The sequence below is a fragment of the Hyperolius riggenbachi genome, chromosome 1 (genome assembly GCF_040937935.1).
Source record: "Hyperolius riggenbachi isolate aHypRig1 chromosome 1, aHypRig1.pri, whole genome shotgun sequence".
Classification (NCBI taxonomy): domain Eukaryota; kingdom Metazoa; phylum Chordata; class Amphibia; order Anura; family Hyperoliidae; genus Hyperolius; species Hyperolius riggenbachi.
Genome location: NC_090646.1, coordinates 466,032,764 through 466,059,374, shown reverse-complemented (window position 1 = coordinate 466,059,374; position 26,611 = coordinate 466,032,764). Strand labels below are relative to the sequence as shown.

General features: G+C 43.6%; 1 long non-coding RNA gene across 9 annotated transcripts in view; it reads right to left on the bottom strand.

Annotated features, from left to right (window-relative positions):
* The window catches only part of LOC137521055 (uncharacterized), a 523,185-nt gene that overhangs the window by 108,982 nt on the left and 387,592 nt on the right, over positions 1–26,611 (bottom strand). The gene's annotated exons all lie outside the window — the stretch shown is intronic.

Below are 26,611 nucleotides of genomic sequence, written 5' to 3'. Positions count from 1 at the left end.
AAAATCTCGTGAACCCAATAAGTGAGCAGTATAATTATCAGAATTATTTATTAACTATCAGACTGTAGTTGTTATCAGCTATGCAGACTGTGGCTTAGAGAGACTTGTTTATTTTTCCATGGAGGAAGGGGACAAGAAAAGTCATTTATTTGAAAAGTAAATCTGTGCAGATAGTAAAAGTCACCCTATCTTAACATTAAAAAGGGCTCTAATATAAAAACATGGAGAGACACAGAACAGGACCTTACACCAGCAGTGAGTTTGCAGAAGAATGCTAATGAGTGGATTTGCAGTAAAGGGTAACTTAAAACACCTGCATTTGGTAATGTTATTTACATCTGAACTTGGCAGCAAACCTGCAAATGCTGTCTGGGCAGAACCACGTTAATCTTACATGTCATTACCATTCCACTGCCAATTGTCTCTGCTTGGCGATCTTTTGCTACAAGACCTTCGTAACTTGGCTTGTAATTCTTAAACTACAAATTCATCAATTTGTAAAATAATTTATACAGTCCCCATTTTATTTAAAAACGTAAACTGAGGCATTTGTTCAAAATAACAAATGGATTATGGTTCATTACGGTAGTTAGTAGGAAACAATAACTTGTGGGACATTTGCTCTTGGCACCACATATTCGAATTTACATTACTGCACACTGTAAAAAATGTAAATTAATTGAAAGGACCAAGCAGAATTAAAAATGCTAATCGCTAATCTCTACACAATCGCTGACAAAAAGCTGACACTTTTTAAAAACACTACCAAAATCGCCAGCAATCGCTCATGAAATCGTTTACAAACCGCTCATTAAAAACAATTGCGATTAGTGTTAGCATTTTGTAGTGGGTTCCAGGCCTCATTCAACACCTAATGCTAACCTAACCTTGAATCTCAATACTAGCCTATTCACACCAAACAGTTTGCAGTTATGTATATTCAAGTCTTTTATCCTTGTAATGTTATGAAACATAATTTTTATTTACTGCATGAGTATATAAAACCAACAAGTGATATTGGCCAATAAATTATCTATTGACGGCATGACATATACTTGGGAACTTGCATGCTTTTAAATGTCTTCATATATTTAAGAGACATGCCTGCATAAATGGCTATGGTATAAAATGTTGACTTGTGAATGGTGCTGTTATTTATTAGCAGCTTGTTTTCTTGTCAATATTCCTTTAGCTGCAGAAGTCATATTTATTTACTACATTTACTACATCCTTTAATAAAAAAAACGGCATTTACAGTGTGGTACACTCCAAACCATCTAATTAACTGGTTATATAATGTTAAACCCAACTTAGGCACATAAAAGTAAACCATCAAGTATAAATGATCTGATACTGACAATAGCTCATGAAATCAGAATACATGCAAGCACCACTAATTAGATGGAATGGTAGCAGGTGGAGACTTTGATTCTGGACCACTGATGTATGAAATGTTTTCTTTCAGCAGTATCAGTTCATGCCGTGATACAAAACTGGTGAAATAAATGGGGAAAGAAGAGGGGCAGTGCACTCACTTGTAAAAGTGATGGCAAATAGAGAGCAAATGTATGTAGGGAATTACTTCTGTAGCTGCCAGATATGATTACATTTTACTGACCAATAGGTATACATGGATATGATCCAGGACTGGGTCACTGGAATAGCTTTGGAATTGCAACCATTGCATACATTTGAAAAAGTCGCAAGCAAATTTAGGAGTGACGTTGAATAACGATATAACTAGCAATATCAGTAAATAACAATTTAAGTGCAATGTTAAATAACAAAAACAATAACAAAAATGGTAAATAACAATTTAATTGTGGCCTTACATTATTGGTAAATTCACCGATAGTGTTGGACCTAACTATAACCTAAGCTCTTCCTACTCTCACACACACCTCCCCCCCTGGTGGTGCCTAACCCTAAGACCCCCTTCGTGGTGCCTAACCTAACACCCCCTGATCCCTGCTAACAATAATAAGATACATTTCAAATGAATTGCAGCCACCTACTAAATAGTGTAACGGCTTTCTATATTACGATAAATAACAATTGCGCCCCCACGTATATCGATAAATAACAATAGCACCCTTTTGATTTTTCAACGCTCCTCAACCATTAACCCATTAGCAGCTTCAAAGGAACTATCTTGTTTGAGATTAGTGCACTGCTTTTTACCTCATCCGGCAAAACTTGTTGTGCTGTAAATTCTTAGAATGCTTTGATGTCTCTCTGCTACCAGAAATATAGAAACTCAAGGCAACAGTCCTCGATTATTGACTGGCACTACCCCCTAGTGACAAGTGACCATAAATATACATTACAACAGAACTAATTAAGGAGCAAGGAAATGTAACAAGAAATAAAAAAAAATGTGCTAAAATAAATTGGCCTGGAGCACTTGCAAGCATCTAAATAAATTGACTGCTAAAGGGTTAAGACATTACCTTAAACACTTCCAATGGTCAAGAGTTGCAAGATTGCTTTGGCTTGTATAGTCAATGATCAGAAGAAGACAATAATAGCAATTGGCTAATTTAGATGTAAATGCCTATAATCACACCCTCACCACTGTTGTGAGGGTAGGAAAAGAATTATAATAATCCTACAGAGCAGTAAAACTCCAAAAATGAAATTAAAATTCAGACAAAGGAACTCCCTAAAAACCAACCACTTGGGTAAAGGCTCATGCCTAAAAGATAGAAACAAATGTGGGAGGTGCCTTGGTGGACAACATCATTAATGGAATAAAAGGTAAACCTTACCTACGAGATAACTGCATCCAAAGGTAATACCATAGAGCACCCTTCTCTCCATTTTCTCCCACATTCCCTATTAACAAAAAATCTAAACAATAAATCAAACAAAAGACACCCCTACCACTCCTCCCCTCCAATCGTCTATTTTAAAAAAAAATCTCATATAACTTTTCAACAAAACTGAGAAATCATTCCCCCCTACAATCACAATTCTATTTTTTTCCCAAGGAGACTCCCCCCCCTACACCCTCATCAAAGTCTCATATTCAGACGATATCTGAAACATAAACCATCTATCCCATTTATCATTAAAGGAAACCTAAACTGAGAAGGTTATAGGTTTGCCCTTTTAAAATAATACCTGTTGCCTGACTCTCCTGCTGATTTTGTGTCTCTTATACTGTACTTTTAGCCACAGCCCCTGAACAAGCATGCAGTTCAGGTGCTCTGACTGAAGTCAGACTGGATAAGCTGCATGCTTGTTTCAGGTCTGTGATTCAACCACTACTGCAGTGAAAGAAATCAGCAGGACTGCCAGGCAACTGGTATTGTTTAAAAGGAAACATCCATATCCCTCTCAGTTTAGGTTCCCTTTAAGCATCTCCAATCTATCCTGCTGAAGCACAATCTGGTTCTCCGCATCTTTCAATAAGTTAACTTTTCCCACCCAATCCTTAAGAGTTGGAGGATCTTGACATCTCCACCTAGCTGGAATCAAACTTTTAGCCGCAATCAGTAATTGGGGAATCAACAATCTTTTATAACTACTCACTACTACTAGATTTTGACGTATCATGTAATAACACTGTGGAAGGATCCCAAAAAGTATTAGCATCAATAATCTTATTGATGTACTCCAAAACTATTTCCCAAAAACTCGCAATTATCGGACACTCCCAAACTAAGTGCAATAATGTACCTTTCGCCCCGCAGCCCCTCTAGCACCTATCACTTATACCAGGATATATAGAAGCCAATCTATCAGGTGTTCTATACCACCTTGTTAGCAATTTAACATTAATTTCCTTAATCTTAGAACTTATAGAAGTAGCATGCGCTAGAACACAAACTTTCCTTTTCTGGGTATCACTAAAAGAAATGTCAAAATCCTTCTCCCACCTATTTAAATACTCCGGAAAATCCCCAGTATTATTCCGAACTAACAATTTATCTAAAAAGATATCAGATGAATGGGAGGAGTCCCCTGTTTTGCAAAATCTGTCAATTCCATATCCCTAAGGAAAGTTCTCTCCTTCTCCGCCACAAAATGTTCTAATTGCCTATGCCTCCAGAAATCAAATGCAAACTGACCATACTCCTTGTGGAATCTAGCCAAAGATTTCAACTTACCATTAACCAAAATATCCTTTATACTAACTCTACCCCCTTCCCCACAATCCAAAAAAAAACCACGCTCCAAACCAGGCAGAAAAAAAGAGAAACTCCCAAAGGTGACATAGGAGATATTCCATCTGCCCAACCACATTCTTTACTAACGTGATGCCAGATCTTAAATACGTTCTTTACCCAAGATGGAGTCCATTTCGGTAACCCCCTAAAATTCCCAGGGAGCCAGAGAGCTTCTGCCAATTCCTTCCCCACTATCATTTTTTCTATATTAACCCATCCCTTCATATCTCCCCCATATATCCAATCAAAAAGCCTCACTAATATGCATGCTCTATAATACATTCTCATATCAGGAAGTCCCAAACCACCCCCTTCTTTAGTGCAAATCAAAGTCCCATACGCTAGCCTCCAAACTTTATTTTGCCAAACAAAAGTAAGGACTTTTATAATCTAGCCGTAACTTGAGTTTGTGGTAGTTGTATTACTGCAGACTAGCTTTACTGGCTAATACTAGATGGAAGTAGATGAAACAATGCAAAATTATTTAGAAGCTGAAGAAAAAATGCTAAATAATCCAAGATATACAGTATGACAGGTTGAAGGAAATTCTGGTTGAGAAGTCATGTATAGTAGTTGTAAAGTAGTTGTAGGGATTAGAATGTGAGCTCCTTGAGGGACAGTTAGTGACAAGATATATATATATATACACTGTACAGCGCTGCGTAATATGTCGGCGCTATATAAATACTAAATAATAATAATAATAAAATAAACATACTGTAGCACAGATGCTTTTTACATAGTACTTAATGCAGAGCATGAAACTATTCACATCACTGCAGGTCCCTTAAAGGATCTCACAATTGAATATGCCCACCACAATCTAAGATCCATTTGGGAAAGAAGCCAATAAAACACATTTTGGATTGCTTGAGGAAACTAGTAACACAGAGAGAGAGCAAACACAACCACAGGAGAGGTATAAAAATTCCATGCCTAGCAGGCTTCAAACCTTAGATTCAAGGGCTGAAAGGCAAACGTGCTAACCATTGAGCCGTCATGCCACTTAAGGATGAGACATTAAAGTAAGACATTACATCATAAAATAAATACTGTTAGCTTGTAGGCAGCCCTGTGTTACTATGTGTGTGTGCTGCTGGCTATACAAAATATTGTATAATGACCAGGCTGTGTGTTGTAATGCTCAAATATTGTTTCAGGCTTTAATGATCAGGCGCTAGTTTAACAAACATGCCAGGAAATGCTATGCATTCTCAAGCTCCATAAAAGCATGTGCAGGTGTATGTATGGACACACTCAGTGCATTTCTCTGCTCCTCTGGCTGCACTGCTACCATACAGCCCTGATTACACGGACACATTTAGGAGCCAATTAGTGTGAACCCTGCTGTTCTGAAGGCAGAGATATTCAATCATTGCCTCCACATAGAATCAGGGGTTTTAAAGTTAATTTTAATACTTTTTCTATGAAAAGTTTTAGATGCTCTGGTCACAAAATAGTACTAGACAGTGAATTATATAAACACATTGGGTAACCTTGTAAATAGAAAGTGTTCTTGTTAAATTAACTATAGCTGGAGGAAAGATTTAAAAAAAAAATCTATTAATAGATAAAATAGCTATGAGATACTTTTTTTCTCTACTTTTTTTTCTACTCTTGCCTTACTTAGGAAGGAGTGTACAGTGGAACCTTGGTTTGCGAGCATAGTTTGTTCCAGAAACATGCTTGTAAACCAAAGCAAATTTCCCCATAAGGAATTTTGAAAACTCAGATGATTTGTTTCACAATCCAAAAACATTTATAGAAAAATATTGAATACAAAGTACGGTATGGTATAAATGTGAAAAAAAAGACTTTGCCTATAACTAACAGAATCATAGCTATATGTTGGCTCACCCCAACCTTTTTTATGTGTGGCTTTAAAGGACTTACGAGGCGAATTGCTTAAAAAAATGTATGTACCTTATTGCTAAAGCAGACCTCAGGGCAGATGAACAGCACCTTCTTTTTCACTATCAGGTGCTTTACCAGCCTAATCCAGGTTTCATTGTAGCGCCCGACCCTCCACAGGGTTGCATTAGCAGAATCGCTGCTTTAAAAATCGTACTCCTGCGCAGCTCGCATAGCCGTGGCGGTGCAGGATTACAGCCCCGCTCGTGTTCACCCTCACTTTGTGCGCTCTATTATACGTCATGTGGGTGGCTCCACATGACCACCCACATGACGAACTGCAGTGCCAGCTAGTGTTGGGCGAACAGTGTTCGCCACTGTTCGGGTTCTGCAGAACATCACCCTGTTCGGGTGATGTTCGAGTTCGGCCGAACACCTGACGGTGCTCGGCCAAACCGTTCGGCCATATGGCCGAACTAAGAGCGCATGGCCGAACGTTCCCCGAACGTTCGGCTAGCGCTGTGATTGGCCGAACGGGTCACGTGGTTCGGACCCGAACGCGCTCTGATTGGCCGAACGGTCACGTGGTTCGGGTAAATAAATACCCGAACCACGTCATATCTCCGCCATTTGTCTGTGGGTTTAGCTTTGGGTAGGCAGGCAGGGTAGTTCGCGCTCCAGCCACGCTAGCCAGGGTCCCCCCTGTCATTGTGTCACTGCTGGGAACAGTAGTACACCGCTTGCTCAGCCACACTATATAGCATTCTGTTTACTGCCACTCTGTGTACCTCGCTCAGCCACACTATATAGCATTCTGTTTACTGCCACTCTGTGTCTGCTGGGAATAGTAGTACACCGCTTGCTCAGCCACACTATATAGCATTCTGTTTACTGCCACTCTGTGTACCTCGCTCAGCCACACTATATAGCATTCTGTTTACTGCCACTCTGTGTCTGCTGGGAATAGTGGTACACCGCTCGCTCAGCCACACTATATAGCATTCTGTTCACTGTTCTGTGTCTGCTTGGAATAGTGGTACACCGCTCGCTCAGCCACACTATATAGCATTCTGTTTACTGTTCTGTGTCTGCTGGGAATAGTGGTACACCGCTCGCTCAGCCACACTATATAGCATTCTGTTTACTGTTCTGTGTCTGCTGGGAATAGTGGTACACCGCTCGCTCAGCCACACTATATAGCATTCTGTTCACTGTTCTGTGTCTGCTGGGAATAGTGGTACACCGCTCGCTCAGCCACACTATATAGCATTCTGTTCACTGTTCTGTGTCTGCTGGGAATAGTGGTACACCGCTCGCTCAGCCACACTATATAGCATTCTGTTTACTGTTCTGTGTCTGCTGGGAATAGTGGTACACCGCTCGCTCATCCACACTATATAGCATTCTGTTCACTGTTCTGTGTCTGCTGGGAATAGTGGTACACCGCTCGCTCAGCCACACTATATAGCATTCTGTTCACTGTTCTGTGTCTGCTGGGAATAGTGGTACACCGCTCGCTCAGCCACACTATATAGCATTCTGTTCACTGTTCTGTGTCTGCTGGGAATAGTGGTACACCGCTCGCTCAGCCACACTATATAGCATTCTGTTTACTGTTCTGTGTCTGCTGGGAATAGTGGTACACCGCTCGCTCAGCCACACTATATAGCATTCTGTTTACTGTTCTGTGTCTGCTGGGAATAGTGGTACACCGCTCGCTCAGCCACACTATATAGCATTCTGTTTACTGTTCTGTGTCTGCTGGGAACAGTAGTACACCGCTCGCTCAGCCAGAGTATATAGCATTGTGTTTACTGCCACTCTATGTACACCGCTCAGCCAGACTATATACCATTGTTTACTGACACTCTGTGTACACCGCTCAGCCAGACTATATACCATTGTTTACTGACACTCTGTGTACACCGCTCAGCCAGACTATATACCATTGTTTACTGCCACTCTGATTCTGCTGGGAACAGTAGTACACCGCTCGCTCAGCCAGACTATATAGCATTGTGTTTACTGCCACTCTGTGTACACCGCTCAGCCAGACTATATACCATTGTTTACTGACACTCTGTGTACACCGCTCAGCCAGACTATATACCATTGTTTACTGAAACTCTGTGTACACCGCTCAGCCAGACTATATACCATTGTTTACTGCCACTCTGATTCTGCTGGGAACAGTAGTACACCGCTCGCTCAGCCAGACTATATACCATTGTTTACTGACACTATATAGCAGACTATATGGCATTGTGTGTACACCGCTCAGCCAGACTATATACCATTGTTTACTGACACTCTGTGTACACCGCTCAGCCAGACTATATACCATTGTTTACTGCCACTCTGATTCTGCTGGGAACAGTAGTACACCGCTCGCTCAGCCAGACTATATACCATTGTTTACTGACACTCTGTGTACACCGCTCAGCCAGACTATATACCATTGTTTACTGCCACTCTGATTCTGCTGGGAACAGTAGTACACCGCTCGCTCAGCCAGACTATATACCATTGTTTACTGACACTCTGTGTACACCGCTCAGCCAGACTATATACCATTGTTTACTGCCACTCTGATTCTGCTGGGAACAGTAGTACACCGCTCGCTCAGCCAGACTATATACCATTGTTTACTGACACTCTGTGTACACCGCTCAGCCAGACTATATACCATTGTTTACTGCCACTCTGATTCTGCTGGGAACAGTAGTACACCGCTCGCTCAGCCAGACTATATAGCATTGTGTTTACTGCCACTCTGTGTACACCGCTCAGCCACACTATATAGCATTGCGTACTCTGCCAGTCAGTGTGTATATTGCTGGGATCAGTAATACTCCACTCACCGTCAACCACTATATGAGCTCAACATGAGTTCCCCAGAGACCTCCGCTGTGAGCAGCACTCCCAACAACAGCAACAGCCAACGCCCCACGCAAGCTATAACATCCACCCCAGCAGCCAGTGGTCAGCAGCAGCCCTCCCCGGAGGAGAACGTTGTGTCCATCAGTCCGTCGCCAGAGCGATTAATGAGGGCTGCCATTGAGGAGATGATGGGGCCTGATGTGGAGGAGGAGGTCTGGCTCAGGCCAGCATCCCAAGTTAATGTTGAGGACGATGAGGGGTCTGTGTCTGGGGATGTTGGGGTGGCAGAGGTGGTGGGTGGGTCAGACTCAGGAGAAGAGTTGTATGATGAGGATGATGATCGGGACCATCTGTATGTGCCTCAGAGTCCGACCCCGGAAAACATGTTGTATATCGTGTGTTTAGGTACTAAAATCTGCGTTCCCTCCCAGTAGTGTTGGGCGAACAGTGTTTGCCACTGTTCGGGTTCTGCAGAACATCACCCTGTTCGGGGTGACTATATAGCAGACTATATAGCATTGTGTTTAATGCCACTCTGTGTACACGGCTCAGCCACACTATATAGCATTGTGTTTACTTCCACTCTGTGTCTGCTGGGAACAGTAGTACACCGCTCACCCGCCACTGTATAGCATTGTGCTCTGTGTCACTGCTGACAATAGTGGTACACCGCTCACCCACCACTGTATAGCATTTCTGTACTGCCACTGTACTGCTGCCAGTCAGCGTGTACTTTAAGGATAAGTGAAATGAGGAAGAAATCCGGTGAAAGAGGGATGGGCAAGGGAAGAGGTGTTTCCCCTGACGGTTCACGTACAGGCCACAGGGGAGCACCCAAGAAAACCCACTCAATACTGCCCATGTTGTCCAGGACAACAACCCTCACAGATCCAAAAGAACAGGACCAGATAATTACTTGGATGACCTCTCAAGCGTCCAGCAGTGGGTTAAGCAGCACCAGCACATCACGCACGAGGTCCGAGTCCTCAGCCAGTTAAAGTCTGGGCTTTCTTTGAAGACTGCACTGAGGATGTTACCATGGCGATTTGCAAGGTGTGCAAGACCCGCCTGAGCAGGGGGAAAAGTATTAACAACCTCTCCACCACCAGCATGAGCCGCCACATTCTATCCAAACATCCCACTCTGTGGGCAAACGCGGCAGGACAGGGTACCACCAGCAACACTGCCTCCCTTGGGTTCACCAGACTCACCACCAGACCCGCCTCAGCAGCAGCAGTAGCCCAGCCATTGCGTGGTTCACAACATTCACAAACATCAGACGATGCTGACACTGTCACTTTCCGGACTAGTGCTCTTGAGGTCTCCCAGTGTTCATCAAACACAACAACCAACAGCCCTTCGGTGTGCAGCGCTACGGTTGAGTTGTCTGTCTCTGAGATGTTTGAGCACAAGAGGAAATTGCCAGCAAATGACCCCCGGGCCGTGGCAGTAACAGCCAGCCAGCATAGCCAAGCTTCTGGCCTGCGAAATGCTGCCATATCGAGTGGTGGAGACAAACAGCTTCAAGGGCATGATGTCAGTGGCCATCCCACGTTACGTGGTTCCCAGCCGCTACCACTTTGCGCGCTCTGCAGTGCCTGAGTTGCATGAGCACGTGGTCAGCTAAATAACCCGAAGCTTGAAGAATGCCGTTGCCTGCAAGGTTCACCTCACCACTGACACCTGGACGAGTGCGTTCGGCCAGGGTCGATACATCTCCCTTACCGCGCACTGGGTGAACCTTGTGGAGCCTGGCAGCGATTCCTCACCTGCTACGGCGCGGGTGTTGCCCACGCCGCAAACAGCTGGATAACAACAGCAGCACCTACCTCTCTGACTCCTTCTCCTCCAACGCATCTCAAAGCTGTACCTCATCCGGAAATGCTAACCCAGCACCAGCAGCAGTAGGATCGTGGAAGCAGTGCAGCACAGCTGTTGGCATGCGTCAGCAAGCGTTGCTGAAGCTGATCTGCCTTGGGGATAAGCAGCACACAGGGGAGGAAATTTGGAGGGGAATAAAGGAACAGACGGATTTGTGGCTGGCACCGCTGGACCTGAAACCGGGCATGAAGCTAGACACCTGGCACAAACTGGCAATGTACGCAATAGAGGTGCTGGCTTGCCAGGCAGCCAGCGTTATGTCGGAACGCTGTTTCAGTGCTGCCGGAGGCATCATCACAGATCGGCGTATCCGCCTCTCCACAGAAAATGCAGACCGTCTGACTCAAATTAAAATGAATCAATCCTGGATTGGAAACGACTACGCAACACTCCTGGACCCCAACCAAGTAACATGACCGATGAACATCTGGGATGGTTTAGCGTTTCCGGTCCCTGTTTATTGAACCTCTCATCTGTATTACATTTATGACTGCATGGCGGCAAAAAGCATTGCTGCTATATCCGCACGCTTTTTGTCCTCATGCAAGGCCTGGGTTGTTGTGTCTCACAAAGCGTGGCCTTCTCCTCCTGCGCCTCCTCCTGTTCCATCACGTGTGCTGCTGCTGCTGCTGCTGCTGCTGGGTTACCGTTGCCGGTCCCTGTTTATGGAACCTCTTATCTTTATTACATTTATGACTACATGGCGGTACAAAGCATGCTATCCGCACGCTTTTTGTCCTCATGCAAGGCCTGGGTTGTTGTGTCTCACAAAGCGTGGCCTTTTCCTCCTGCGCCTCCTCCTGTTCCATCACGTGTGCTGCTGCTGCTGCTGCTGCTGCTGGGTTAGCGTTGCCGCGTGGTCCCTGTTTATTGAACCTCTTATCTTTATTACATTTATGACTACATGGCGGTACAAAGCATGCTATCCGCACGCTTTTTGTCCTCATGCAAGGCCTGGGTTGTTGTGTCTCACAAAGCGTGGCCTTCTCCTCCTGCGCCTCCTCCTGTTCCATCACGTGTGCTGCTGCTGGGTTAGCGTTGCCGCGTGGTCCCTGTTTATTGAACCACTTATCTTTATTACATTTATGACTGCATGGTGGTACAAAGCATGCTATCCGCACGCTTCTTGTCCTCATGCAAGGCCTGGGTTGTTGTGTCTCAAAGCGTGGCCTTCTCCTCCTGCGCCACCCTCCTCCTGTTCCATCACGTGTGCTGCTGCTGGGTTAGCATTACCGGTCCCTTTTCCTGGAACCTCTTATATGTATTACATTTATGACTGCATGCCGACAAAAAGCATGTTACCTGTGCAAAGAAAACAGACATTTCCCGCATTTAAAAGACAGTTTTCCCTTTGAAACTTTAAAATCGATTTTCTCAAAAACTATAAGCTCTTTTTGCTAAAAAATTTTTTCCTCTTGTACCCACTCCCAAGGTGCACATACCCTGTAAATTTGGGGTATGTAGCATGTAAGGAGGCTTTACAAACCACAAAAGTTCGGGTCCCCATTGACTTCCATTATGTTCGGAGTTCGGGTCGAACACCCGAACATCGCGGCCATGTTCGGCCTGTTCGGCCCGAACCCGAACATCTAGATGTTCGCCCAACACTAGTGCCAGCCAGCCGCGCCCCCTCAGCAGAGAATACAAGCGCTGAGCAAGCAAGTCCTCACTCGCTTAGCGCTTGTATTCTCTGCTGAGGGGGCGCAGCTGGCTGGCACTGCAGTTCGTCATGTGGGTGGTCATGTGGAGCCGCCCACATGACGTATAATAGAGCGCACGGAGTGAGGGCGAACACGAGCGGGGCTGTAATCCTGCGCAGTCACGGCTATGCGAGCTGCGCAAGAGGTAGATTTTTAAATCAGCGATTCTGCTAATGCGACCCTGTGGAGGGTCGGGCGCTACAATGAAACCTGGATTAGGCTGGTAAAGCACCTGATAGTGAAAAGGAAGGTGCTGTTCATCTGCCCTGAGGTCTGCTTTAGCAATGAGGTACATAACTTGTTTTAAGCAATTCGCCTCGTAAGTCCTTTAACAAAGAGCTTATCCAATGACAGTTGCTTTTGCCTGCTATTGAGGATTTAATGGAAATGTGACATTGCACACTCCCTACACTTATATTAAGTACAATTTAATACAATCCTGCAGTGTCGTAGGGAGAAGAACCATTGGCTCATTTGAGACGATGTGATGCGTATGCACGTTTTATGCTTATACTGTATATCAAGACGTTGCTTGCTTATTAAGTCAAAGTTTAATTTTAATTTTGGCTTGTCTTGCAAAGCGCTCTTAAACCAAGTACAGCTGGTTATACACTCATAGATTTCCACCCAATGTTCCAAAATGATCAATTCCTTTCTAAAAAGAATTGTTTCAGAAGGAATCAATTCCTATCATACACTGCACACTCATTTCCAATAGATTCCAGCAGGGAAAGGATTGGCAGCGCTCAATCAGGCTGCAACTGAAATGAAACCAACAGAGGTGTGCACCTCCCCAGGGACTTAGATCACACACATTGAAAACAAATCAGATTCAAAAATATGCACTTAATCCTAATCTAAATAAATTGAATGAAAACTGATACACATGGATGCAGCTAGCCACAAGTAAACACTTTTGTACAACAGGAGATATTGGCAGCGCTTCCGAATACAGGCTGCCCTTCAAAGACAGACTATGCACAGTATTGAACAATCTGTGCACAGGCTGTCCTTGAAGCCAGCGTCCTCATTTGCTGCATCTGTTTTGTATGCAAGTTGTGTAATCTGCCCTTGTGTGGGCTCTGCACATCTATGCAGCTAGTCAGCTCAGGTGCAGCCTGATTTTGGAGGCTCTGCCAATATCTCCTGTTGTACAAATAGGTTCCAGCAGGAAATCTACTGAAAATCGACCAAAGTGCAGAGTTGCACGGTTCAATGAATTACAAAGCTATAGGGCATCAATCTGCCAATGCTCTTGTCTCACCCCTGATTGCTTTATATTTTTCATCCTGTCCTAACAACACTTTCGATCAATTCTTAGTCAAAATTGATCAATCTGACAATTTGGGTAATTGATTCCCAGCAGGTGAATGGAATCTGCAAGGTATCGAATAAGAAAATCGATGAGTGTATGGGCACCTTAACTCTCAGCCCAAGGCTTTACTGTATATGATATGTTTAATTGCCTAGTTATTTTTAAAAAGTGGAGAAAACAGGTACTATAATGCAAAAGTTAGTGGAAAAAGCTTCACCGAAATGCAATGAAAATGGAAACAATAGTTTTTTAATTTTAAGAATTTAAAACTATAATTTTCAGTGTTTCAATGCATGAAAGATAAAAAACACTTTGGTATCATCTGAAACATGAACAGCATTAGTATAAAGTTACAGTTATTTAGCAAAGTCAAAATATGAAGCAGCACAATGTTATCATTTTTTTCTTTTAATAAATCAACAGCAAAGTGTGTATATGTAAATATTGAACAATCCATGGAAATTGCTACTTTATAGGTTCTCAGATAGTAGGTAGGGAGGTGTGGTTAAGCAGGGAGCACCCTCCTCCTGCTATGTGGACAGTATTATACCGTGCTTGTTATGTGACTGTAGGAGGAATGGGCGAAAATTGAAAGTTTGAGATGAGGGTTTGAGAGCAGTCAGAAATATGTTCCTGATGAAGAAATGTTGTAATAGGTCAGTATGAATTTTTATGTTTGCAAAAATAAAAAAATAAAGTATATTGCTATGTGTTGGTGAACTAAGGCTTTAAGGTGTAGTGTGCATTTGTAAGGCTTTTGTTTTGCCTTTAGATAGAAAGCATACATTTGAAAAAAGTTTAAGTTACATAGTTACATAAGTGTAGAATGAAGAAGAAGAAGAAGAAATGTATTGATCTACATATGCCTAACTAGCTCCCCCACCTTTGCCTAATACTAACCTCCTACCTTCACCTAAGACTATAATTTATCAGTGCACCGATACCTCTCCATCACAGCCAGTAATGGTAATTGGCTATAGATATAGCTGATACCATTACTTGGCTATACATGCGCTGCAACGATCTTTAGCTTGGCTATACAATAGCCTAATTATAGTGATGATTATCATCCCCGCCAGATGACAGTTGCAAGTTCAGCTATATGATATATCACCGCCCGGGCCGCAAGTGCCAATTCACGCCATAGCCACAAGTTTAGCTATATGATACCCTAATTCTGGTGCCTCCAGTGCCACATTATACATTTGGTATGCCATAACCACAATAAACCATTGCAGTCTATCGTGGTGCCCAAATTACTGGTAGGTGCTGGCACTCACTTTACATCTCTTGCTAGGTGGTTTGGTAGCTCACTGGGAGCACTGTTGGCTTGTGGCTGTAGGGTTCCAAGCATAAATCTCAGTCAGGAAGCTACCTACATAGCGCTTGTAAGTACACTCAGTGATTGTATAGGGTTCTTCAGGTGCTTTCGTTGACTTGCTCAACCCAAAGGGATATTACTAGTAGGTTCCCTTCCCCCACCCCCACCTCAAGCGTGATACAGAAATTAAATTATGAGCCTTACTGTGTTGTGATGTGAATTCTTCAATGACCATTGTAAAGCACTGTTCAAGTATTACAAAATGGGGGGCGTGGCCTGCATGGCGCCGTGAGAAGACGCACTCTCCTTAGCTCCGCTGCCCGGCCGCCAAAAAAACCCTGATAAGCCACTCTCCTGGTCCCGAAACCCGGCAAAAACACCGCTGCTAGGTGGGGGAACACTCGGAGCACATCCTGGACGAGAGATACTATCCGCCGCCGGGAGAATCCGACGGCGCAGGCTGCTCGGGATACGACTCATCACAGGCCGTAGGCCCAGCGAGGCAGCAGAGACACAACGAGCGCTTCGCTCCATACGCCACCACCGAGATGGGAGGGAGAAACAAAGACAAAGATAAGAAAGAAGGATCCTCATCTCCAGTCCAGCTGCCTGTAACTCCGGCACCCCAAAAAGCTGCTACTAAAGGTAAGGGGGACAGGCAAAAAGATCCTGAGGTCCCTCAGCAAGAAGACGACCTCCCTCCACCCAGTGACCCTCCTCCACCCAGTGTCGCTGACCTAATGGAAGCTATTAAGGGCTGCCAGACATCACTAACCTTAAAAATTGACTCTATAGATGCCCGCTTCAGTATAATCACTGACGAACTTACTAAAACAAAAGGGCGAGTCAAGGATATAGAAAATAGAGTCTCCACTATGGAGGACACTGTATACCAGCACAACGCGCAAATCCCAGCCATGCAAAAGCAACTGCGGGCGCTAACCTCCAGAGCTGTGGATGCTGAAGACCGTAACCGGCGATCGAACATACGCATCCTAGGTTTACCTGAGGGCACTGAAGGGCCTGACGTTCCAGCCTATGTTGAAACACTTCTAAAGCGACTCCTGCCTCCGGAGACATTCTCCAAGTTCTTCCTAATAGAGAGAGCCCACAGGATGCCAGCAAAACAAGGCCCCCTGGGCTCCCTTCCTAGGCCTCTGATTTTCAAGGTCCTGAACTTCAGAGACCGTGACGCCATTTTAGGCGCGGCACGCACGGCGGGAGAACTCCGCATTGACAACGCCAAGTTAATGTTGTTCCCAGATTTCACAGCAGAAACACAGAAGGCTAGGAAATCCTTTGACCACGTTAAGCTGCAGCTAAGAAAAAGAAATATCCAATACTCCATGATGTTCCCAGCTCGTCTGCGCATACAAGACGGCGAAAAGGTTAACCTCTTCACATCCCCGGAAGCAGCCATGGAGTGGATCGAGGCCCTCCCTGCAAACCAGGAGTAACATGGCAGTACTGGTAATGATTCTCCTTACTACTACCCTTCACAGGCGGAATAACTCTCTAATGATACACATGATGCCTGGAAGTGGGGCATATATTACTGGTTTCATAGCTATATGTTTGCTCCTGGCTGATTGGGGGTCTTTCCCGGCCCCCCTCTTCCCCCTCGCTGCGGGCTCTTTTCTGACATGTACACTGCTACGATCCGGTTACGGAGACACGTCATGCTCCTTAATGCACGGCACAGGAAGGCGGGAACGTGATAGTACTACACTGGCCCCCTAATTTACCTCGATTGCTCCATCTTCTTAACTTTGGGGGAACCATGTGTGCTCGCTATGTGCCTGAATGTTAATGCACCGTGCTGATATATGGAGAGGGATATTATAGACTGCACTCCGATCCTAATAAAACTAGGAGCACTTGCATCTCCACCGGCCTGCTCGGGGGGGGGGGGGGGGGAAACACACTTTGACTCCGAGGCACTGTATATGGCGCATACATTCCTTTCTCCAGACGTCGGAGATATGCCATTCTCTACCGCTGAAGTTACATAAAACATGCTATTCTGGTTTAATGGAATCATTAACTCTTACAACTCTACAGGTGTTCAATTGGATTATATGCTGTATGTTATTGCTGCCACTATAGGGCAGGGGTACCTGCACTAATGTTCTTTACTTCCAATGGATGATAATATTACATGCCATGCAGATATATATACATGTATGTATTTCTATGCTCAAAGATCCTGCACTTGCAGCGTCTGAGAGGCGACCTCGCTCTATATTCTATAGCGCCTTCTTTCTCTTAAGGCCTACCTAACATGCTTATCTAGTCTGCACTTTCTTCATCCTCCTGTTCTACTTCCATCAGCTAACTCATACCCTGAACCTTCTACAGTAGGCCCTCAACTGGCAAAGTTCTTATTTCTCACCTCTATTTGCTCTTCCTACTTATACTATATCCTCTTTATATATACCCGTATTGAATGGTAATATAATGTCGCATTTAAAGGGACCTTACTATGATGATGTTCACTGTAATCTCAAACCTACCTAATTGTACTCTACCCACTGCAATAATACGGCACGCTAACACCTGCGATAGGGTATGTGTGGGACAAACAACTCCGCTACTTACAAGACATACTACCCTCAGTAACTGAGAGCGGCCGGGCGGCCGGCCACGCACGCAGGTACATCTTTCCTCGCCCCCCGTCGGTGGTCTGTTTAATTAGCGCAGCCACCGTATTGTAAATAGACCTGTATAGCTACCTTTACTACCCTGTAGCTGGTCTAAGGTTAGTTATTAGGGAACTGTAATAGGTATTTAGTTAGGGTGGGGATTTAGGCTTCTCCTCGTTAGGTCGAAGCAGGGTGGGATACAGGGAATGGGGTTGTTAAATAAGAGGGGGGAGGGGGGGGTTAATAGATACAGAGGCTCTCCACGTTTTTACCCGCGCTGGTCCTGCCTGTCTCCTATAAACAGATATATGTCAAATATAGAATCCTGGTCTTTAAATAAAAGATTAAAAAATGCCATCCCAACGTGAAACGGTCCAGTGCATACTATGGAATGTGCGTGGACTCGGCTCCTCCCTTAAAAGATCGCTTGTCTTTAACTTTCTCCGAAAATACAACCCTCACATAGTAGTATTGGCTGAAACACACCTCCAAGGAAGTCGAGTATTAGCACTGAAGAAACCCTGGGTGGGAGCATACTACAATTCCACATTCTCTACTTACTCTAGAGGAGTGAGCATCCTCATAAGGAAAAATCTTCCATTCCAACTGCTGGACTTGGTGATAGATCAATTGGGCCGGTACGTTATTATTCATGCAAAAGTACATGATATTACGCTAGTCCTTATAGGACTATACAATCCTCCTCCGGCGTCTCCTGATCTCCTACACCAAATTGCACAGCTCACACTTAAATATCCCACTACATATAAGATATTCTTAGGGGATTTCAATATGGTGCCCTCGACTTCTGCGGACAGACTGAAGCCAAGAGTCTCTGAGACTCAATCACTTCTAGATTGGGCGCAAGTCCACTCCCTGGCAGACGTGTGGAGGTGGAAACATCAATCTACACCGGGCTTTACATGCCATTCAGCCTCCTTCCGCACTCTGTCACGGATCGACCTAATCTATGCGTCCAACGCCATGCAGACCCTCATACAAGATATCTCCCTGCTACCGAGAGGAATCTCGGATCATTGCCCCCTGAATCTGACCCTAGACTTCGGTATCTCACATACTGAACGTGTATGGAAGCTAGCTCCACACTGGCTAGAAGAACCACGAGTAAAATATATGGTAATGGACAGGATAAAAGAGTACTGGAGTATACCCCACGACCCGGTATCACCTCTTATTATATGGGATGCTTATAAAGCGGTCATTAGAGGTGCCTATATATCTAGCATTGCTGCAGAGAAGAAACAAAACAGAGTAATTATGGAAAGATTGGAAGAGAAAGCGGCGCAAACGGAGAGGCTGTACATTGAGACTGGGTCCGGGGAATCCTACCAGGAGTGGCAAAACGCACTTTTGGCTCTTACTAGCAAACAAATAGATCACACGAAACAAGGACTTTTTGCCAAGCAAATAAGGGTGTTCGAGCAAGGGGATAAAACGGGGAAATTACTGGCGTATTTAGTGGGCCAAGAGAAACTCTCTATACAAATAGCTATGATCAATACCTCCTCTGGGGATTGCTTGACCCATCCCGGTGATATAAATGACGCATTTAAGAATTATTACTCATCACTTTATAGCTCTAAAATAATTAAAAGCACTGAGGAAATATCATCATATTTGAGGAATATTTCACTTCCGTGCCTTACGGATGATGACAGGCGGTACTTAGACTCGGAGATAACCGAACCTGAGATAATAGCTGCTATAGGCGCACTTAAAAAAAGGAAGTCCCCTGGATTAGACGGACTCCCCTCGGAACTGTATGCTACTTATAAGAAAACGTATACTTCCAAACTACACTCCCTGTTTAAACATATTCTGGAATTAGGTCAGGTCCCCCCTTCTATGGCAGAAGCTCTTATCACGGTAATTCACAAAAAAGGCCGAGACCCAGCCTTATGCTCCTCGTACAGGCCGATCTCACTACTAAATGTAGATGGGAAGATATTAGCCAAAATACTTGCCGTCCGCCTCAACGCCGTTATCACTAACTTAATACATAGTGATCAGTCGGGGTTCATCCCGGAAAAAGGCTGTGACATAAATCTAAGAAGACTTATGACCAACCTCTCTATCGCCCATACTAATGCTGGAACTAGGGTCATTGCGTCATTAGACGCCGAAAAAGCATTTGACACTGTGGAATGGGCATATCTCTGGGAGGTACTCAGCAAATTTAAATTCGGAGGCAACTTTATCAGATACATACAGGCACTATACTTCAATCCTAGGGCAAGGGTACGTACTGGTGGAAGAATATCTTCCTTTTTTAGTTTGGGCAGGGGCACCCGTCAGGGATGCCCGCTGTCACCTGCTCTTTTCGCACTCGCAGTGGAGCCTCTGGCGGCATCACTAAGGTCAAATAAAACCATAGTAGGCCTTTTTATCTCAAACCTAGAGGAAAAAGTGTCACTTTACGCTGATGACCTTCTGCTGTACCTAGCTGATCCCTATTCCTCTTTGTCCTCAGCACTAGCCCTCATATCTGAATTTGGGGAATATTCAGGGTTACAAATAAATTGGACTAAATCTCTACTTTTACCTTTAGACCCCCTACCAGACACCCCCGCTATTACGGCACCTTTGCAGGTGGTCAACCAATTTACATACCTCGGAATAGAAATCACCCCACAGGTGCCCTCGTATCTTGGTCTCAATGTGCTGCCGCTTCAGAACCATATCAAATTGAAATTTCGGGCATGGGAAACCTTACCGGTATCCTTGATAGGGAGAGTAAACTTGGTAAAAATGTGCATTCTTCCTCGCCTCCTGTATGTCTTTCGGAACACACCTGTTCCGATACCTAACTACTTTTTCTCTACCATAAATAAACTAATCACTTCATTCTTATGGGGCTCATCAACTCCCCGTATAGCTTTATCCAGTCTACAGCTGCCTGTAGACAGGGGGGGGCTGGCACTACCAAACCTCAAATTTTACTACTGGGCGGCTGTGCTTCACACAGTATATTGGTGGTTTGCACAGTCTACATATAACCCAGCAACGGTACTGGAAGCTACTATTATTGGCTCTTTCATGGCTCTTTCTGCACTTCCGTACCGAGGACCTAAGGCCATCCCCTCCCTAACAACCCCGATGAAAACTACGGCACATGTATGGGAAATGGTACAACGATATCTATTAGAGGAAAATCAATGGTCCCCCCATGTCCCCCTGTGGAACAATACTAGCCTAAAAGAATTCACCACGATCCCTGATCCCTCCGTATGGGCTAACAAAGGTATCCTCAAACTAAAAGACATTGTAGGAGAACAGGGACTGATGTCATTTAATTCACTTAAAGCACAATACCTACTCCCTAACTCTATGTTCTTTAGGTACCTGCAGCTCCGACATGCGTATGAGGCCCAGTTTTATTCTAAGCCAGTAATCTTGCACACCAGCAAGATGGAACAAATGATGATGCACTCAGGCCTTAAAGGTATTACATCACAAATATATAACATCCTTATTACCCAACCCACTAAAACGCCCAATAAATTGTTTACGGCTTGGAATACTGACCTCCCGGATCTCTCTTTAAAAGACTGGGAAGGAACGATAACAGACTTTGTCAAAATCCCAATAGCGGCTAGACACAAACTAAGTGCGATAAAATACCTATACAGGGTATACTATACCCCTCGCAGACTATTCAAGATGGGACTGGTTCCGGAGGACGCATGTTGGAGATGTGGATTAGAGGGTGCAGGATTCTTTCACATTTTCTGGGAATGTGGACAAATTAGGCAGTTCTGGGCCTTGGTGCACGATTTGGTCACAGAGGTAGTAGATCCACAAATTCCATTCACAGCCTCAGCAATGCTAATTAACCACTTTGGGGAAACCACTCTCAGCGAAAAAAAACTATACTTTACAAAGCTATTATTATTCTACGCGAGGAGAGCGATAGCCCTAGCCTGGAAAAAAACAGAACCGCCATCTATTTCTGAATTTAAGTCCTCTATAAACCTAGACATACCAATATACAAGAATGTGTACGAGAGCCGAGGGTCCACTAAGAAATTCTACAAGGTGTGGAAGGGGTGGCTAAAAAAATTTGAAATTGACATATAATCCCAATATGCAGACAATTGTGCTGGGAGGTGGTAATATACATATTAATGTGTCTATATGTGGGGGAGGGAGGTGGGGTGGGCGCGGGGGGAGGGGATGGGGGGAGACACTCTGTATGGGGGTTATTGAAGTATATCTGTTGTATGTGTTATGCTTTATGAAAAATCAATAAAATGTTTTTTCAAAAAAAAAAAGTATTACAAAATAGTTCACACATGTTATTTACAAAGTTAATTACTTTTTGCCCTGACTTAAAACACTCTAGTACACGAGGTACTCTTGTCTGCTGTTGCCAGCAGACAAGAGACCAGGGAGAGACCAGGAAGCGATAGCTCCCTGGTGTCGTCCGCTATCCACACGTCTCACCAGAAAGGCAGAGACGCGGCGGAAGCTGTCTGTGACGGGAGCATCCCCCGGCCGGATGCTCCATTCACTTGCGTTTGTCTCCCGCGTGGCGGACTAGCAACCGTTGCGGAGACAGAAGTTGCCGGCGATTGAAGTTTTCAATCGCACGGCAACTTCACTTCCCGGCGACAGTTCGTGTTTGTGGCGACAGTTGTGCCCCGTGTGTATGGGCCAAGGGCCTGATGCACTGAACTGTGGTAAAATTGCCATGCGCAATCAGTACCCAACTATTTTACCATTACTACCGCTGACAGTGTAACACAAACTTTGCTAGGGTAATGCACATTATGGTATGCATTACCATAGCAACACTTGCGCTATTTAGGTAATGTGGGTTGCACAAATTAGGCAACTCACACACACTATGCTGTAAGTGGTATTAGCTGTAACAATTACAATGCACTGCCTGTGCACAGGGATGTCCGAACATTATAATTTTGCTTTCGTGAACAAGCCCCATTAACTTTAATGGCAAACTTTTAAAACCTTCATGGCATCTCTGCAGCCACAATTTCTTTAAGGAAGGTGTACATTATGTACCAAAACCCGGACAGAGTCCTTGTGGAGGTGGTTTAAGGGCGATGTAGTCTGCAAAAATTACATATGTCATGCCAAAATGCCAAAAATCACATATAGATTCTATATTTTTCAAATAAAGTTCTTTAAAGAGAACCTGTATTCACAAAATGAAGTATAAACAAACATCCCTGCCTGTTTGGGGTCATCTCCTAGCCCCCTCTGTAATATTTTTGCTGCTTTCCACTGCAATAAAGAGGGTAAAAAAAACTGTTTTATAAACTGTTTTGTAAACAGAAAAGATGGCCACCAAAACAGGAAGTACATCAGCAGAGCAGTGAACTCAGTTAATACACAGTGAGTACACAGAGAATTCGGTGAGTTACACATTGAATTCAGTCTCCAGAGGTTATGTGCAAGTTTTGAAAGAGCTCTGTGTCAATGAAGCATGACAAGCTGTGTCTTGGCTCTGCACTGGTGTCAGCCTGACAGGCAGCTTCCTCCTCAGCCAGCTATTCTTTGTTCAGTTTATCAGTCTGTGTTTATCAACCTCACAGATAGCAGACAAGCTGACAGTGAGAGCAAGGGACATTGTCTGTGAGGAATAATCATCACAGGAGCACTGGAGGGGCTTGGAAGGAGTTAACTTGTTCACATTACTGAAGAGTTGGCATCCTTCCAGACACAGCCGACAAATCTGACAGGGGAAAGATAAGTTGATTTATTACAGAGATGGTGCAAGTAGAAAGTGCTGCAGTAAGCCAGAGCACAATGGAACAGCCTTAGGAACTTGTAGGATAAGAGAAATACTGCTGAAATTTTTGTTACGGAGTCTCTTTAAGATGTCTGCCGTGGTTACTTGCCTAAAAATTAGAAATAGCAGCCACACTAGGTGAGGTGTGAAAAACTGAGCAGTTATCTGTTTAAACATTTGAAATAACAGCCACGCTAGGTGGGGCCAGCGGAATTGAACAGTTACCTGCCTAAACATTTGATATAACAGCCATGCTAGGTGTGGCCAGAAAAAATTGAGCAGTTTCCTGCCGAATAAATATTTGACTTTCAGTATCTGTATGACACAGAGGCCATAAAAATTGGGCAATTACCTGTCCGGTATGACTGAAAGTAACACATAGTCACATAGTTAGATGTGTTGTTGTAACTACGTATGCTAATCAACAATCAGGAAGTGACAAAAAAAAATGTACAGACTGCAGAGTACTCATTTTTTTATTTTTTCTTTAATGCACTCTGACTGTCTGACTCTGACTGTCTGATATGTCTAAAAGTAACACACGGTTGCACAGTTAGGTGTGTTGTAGCAACTTCATGCCAATCAATAATCAGTAAGTGTGAGCATAAATGTGAGGGATACTTAATTATTATTTATATTAATTTTTTTGGAATGCACACTGACTGTCTGATATGACTGAAGGTAATACACTGTGGCACAGTTAGGTGTGCTGTTGTAATTATGCATGCTAATTAACAAACAGGAAGTGAGAGCAAAAAAATGTGCTTGATGCTGTAAATGAATTTATATTTTTTTAAAGTGGATCTGAACTCAGAACTCCTCTCTGCTCTAAAAGATACACAACAGCATGATAACCTTTAAACAAAAAACATTTCTTTGTTACAGCTGATACTAAATCTGCACTGTTTCTACTTCCTGATTAATGGAAGCAGACATATTGTTTACATCCTGTATTTTCAAATGGGCTTATCTGCTTATCTGCCATACTCAGTAATGTGACACAGCGGCAGATCAAATTACAACTAGCGATTAGACACAAATGAGGGGTAATTACACAGGCTAAATTCTCTAAATACATACAGGGTGCATTTCTGTTATGTTTTCCTTGTGTCCTGTGCAAGAGTTTAGGACCACTTTAACGCACACTGACTGACTGATATGACTTAAAGAGGAACTCCAGTGAAAATAATGTAATAAAAAAGTGCTTCATTTTTATAATAATTATGTCTAAATGATTTAGTCAGTGTTTGCCCATTGTAAAAGCTTTTCTCTCCCTGAATTACATTCTGACATTTATCACATGGTGACACTTTTACTGCTGGAAGCTGATGTCACTGGAAGTAGCTGCTGCTTGCTTTCTTTGGCAGTTGGAAACAGCTGTAAACAGCTATTTCCCACAATGCAACGACGTTCACAGAAAGGAAACTGCCAGGACCATGGTCCTGACAGTTTCCTGTGGGAGGGGTTTCACCACAATATCAGCTTGATCAGTTTGTGAAAAGGAAAAGATTTCTCGTGGGAAAGGGGGTATCAGCTACTGATTGGAATGAAGTTCAATTCTTGGTCGGAGTTTCTCTTTAGGAAATGCACAGTCGCACAGTTAGGTGTGTAGTTATAACTACATGTGCAAATTAAAAATCAGGAAGTGCTCAAGTGAGCTAGCGAACAGCAGCTGTTCGCCGCGACCCATTCACCAGGCGAACGGTTCTGCCATCACTCCCTGCTCACAACAATCTTACGCAGTTTTGTGACTCAGGGCCTAAGAGAATCATTAGTAAAGTATAAGGGGGAGTTACATTTTCATGTCTCTAGGTTAATTTAAAACCTGTAGAAGAGAAGAGTTGGAATGGAGTGTCAACATTCAGATTACTAATCAAATGAGATCCTCAGAAAGTCCAGAAAGTCTTTTTTGGCTTTGGCCAAAACTTTCTACTCTTTTTTGAGGAGTGTGACCAAAATAGACCCAAATAACATAAATATGCGGCATGTCATCACAAACATTAGGCATTGTCCCCCTAAACAACATAATTAGGTGGAGTATGTCCCAAACATTATGCAGGCTTCTCAGGTGGTCAGTGGTGCATATAGACTACTTGCAATGCATTATGCTACTATGCATGGGGGAGGAGGGCCAACAGAGGCTCATGACAGAGCAGCACAACTTTTCCTTTTAAGGATGACAAAAAAAAAAGCACACAGAGATTGCAGTGGCAGTTGACCCTTATTAGAATATGAAAAGAAAAAGGTTTATGTAATGTTATATCACCCACATGATCACAAATGCAGGTGTGTAGATTTTTTTTTTTAAAAAAGGAAGATACATATATATCTCCAGCAATGGTAATATAGGAAAGTGAAATCATTACAGATTCTATGTAGGATTAGCCATCTGCAAGGGTTTGATATTGGGTGGGGTTACAGTAAGGTGTTGGGAAGGGGTTAACAATAGGGAGAAGTAAAATGTATGATTTAAGAAGGGGTAATGATGATGAGGAGAAAGTTAGGATTAGGAATCAGGAAGGAGACAGTAGTTACGGTTAGGCATCAGGAAGGACTTAATTTTGCTGGGGTTTGTTGGACAGAGAAGGATAATGCATTAGCAATTTTGAGTAAATGGAATACAACAGTGCTGATACAGCTGCCTAACTGGCCCTTTCCCAGCTTTCCTAGCACATTCTTCTGTTTCTGCCCATAAGGCTACATCACAGTCTAACCAGATATTTATCCTATGTAGAGTGATAGAGTCTCTGCTACATCTGCTTGATTGGCTATTGTTTGGGGGTCAAAAAGTTCAAGTGATACTTTATGGGGATGTCCACCAATGTCCAACTTTGATTTCAAGGAAAGTGATTGAATATTTTTACTCAAAAATACTTTGTTCATAGTCAATGCCCACTTTAACACAATGTTCCCACTTGCTTTATTGTTCTTGACAGTCAGGAATGTCATCTGCGTTGTACATCTGTAGGTACCTTTGTTCACTACACAAATACAAGGTTATAAGGAAACTATTGGCTGAGTTACTTCTAGTAGGCTCCTTCATATTTCATATGTGACATGATTCATTGGTAGTTCT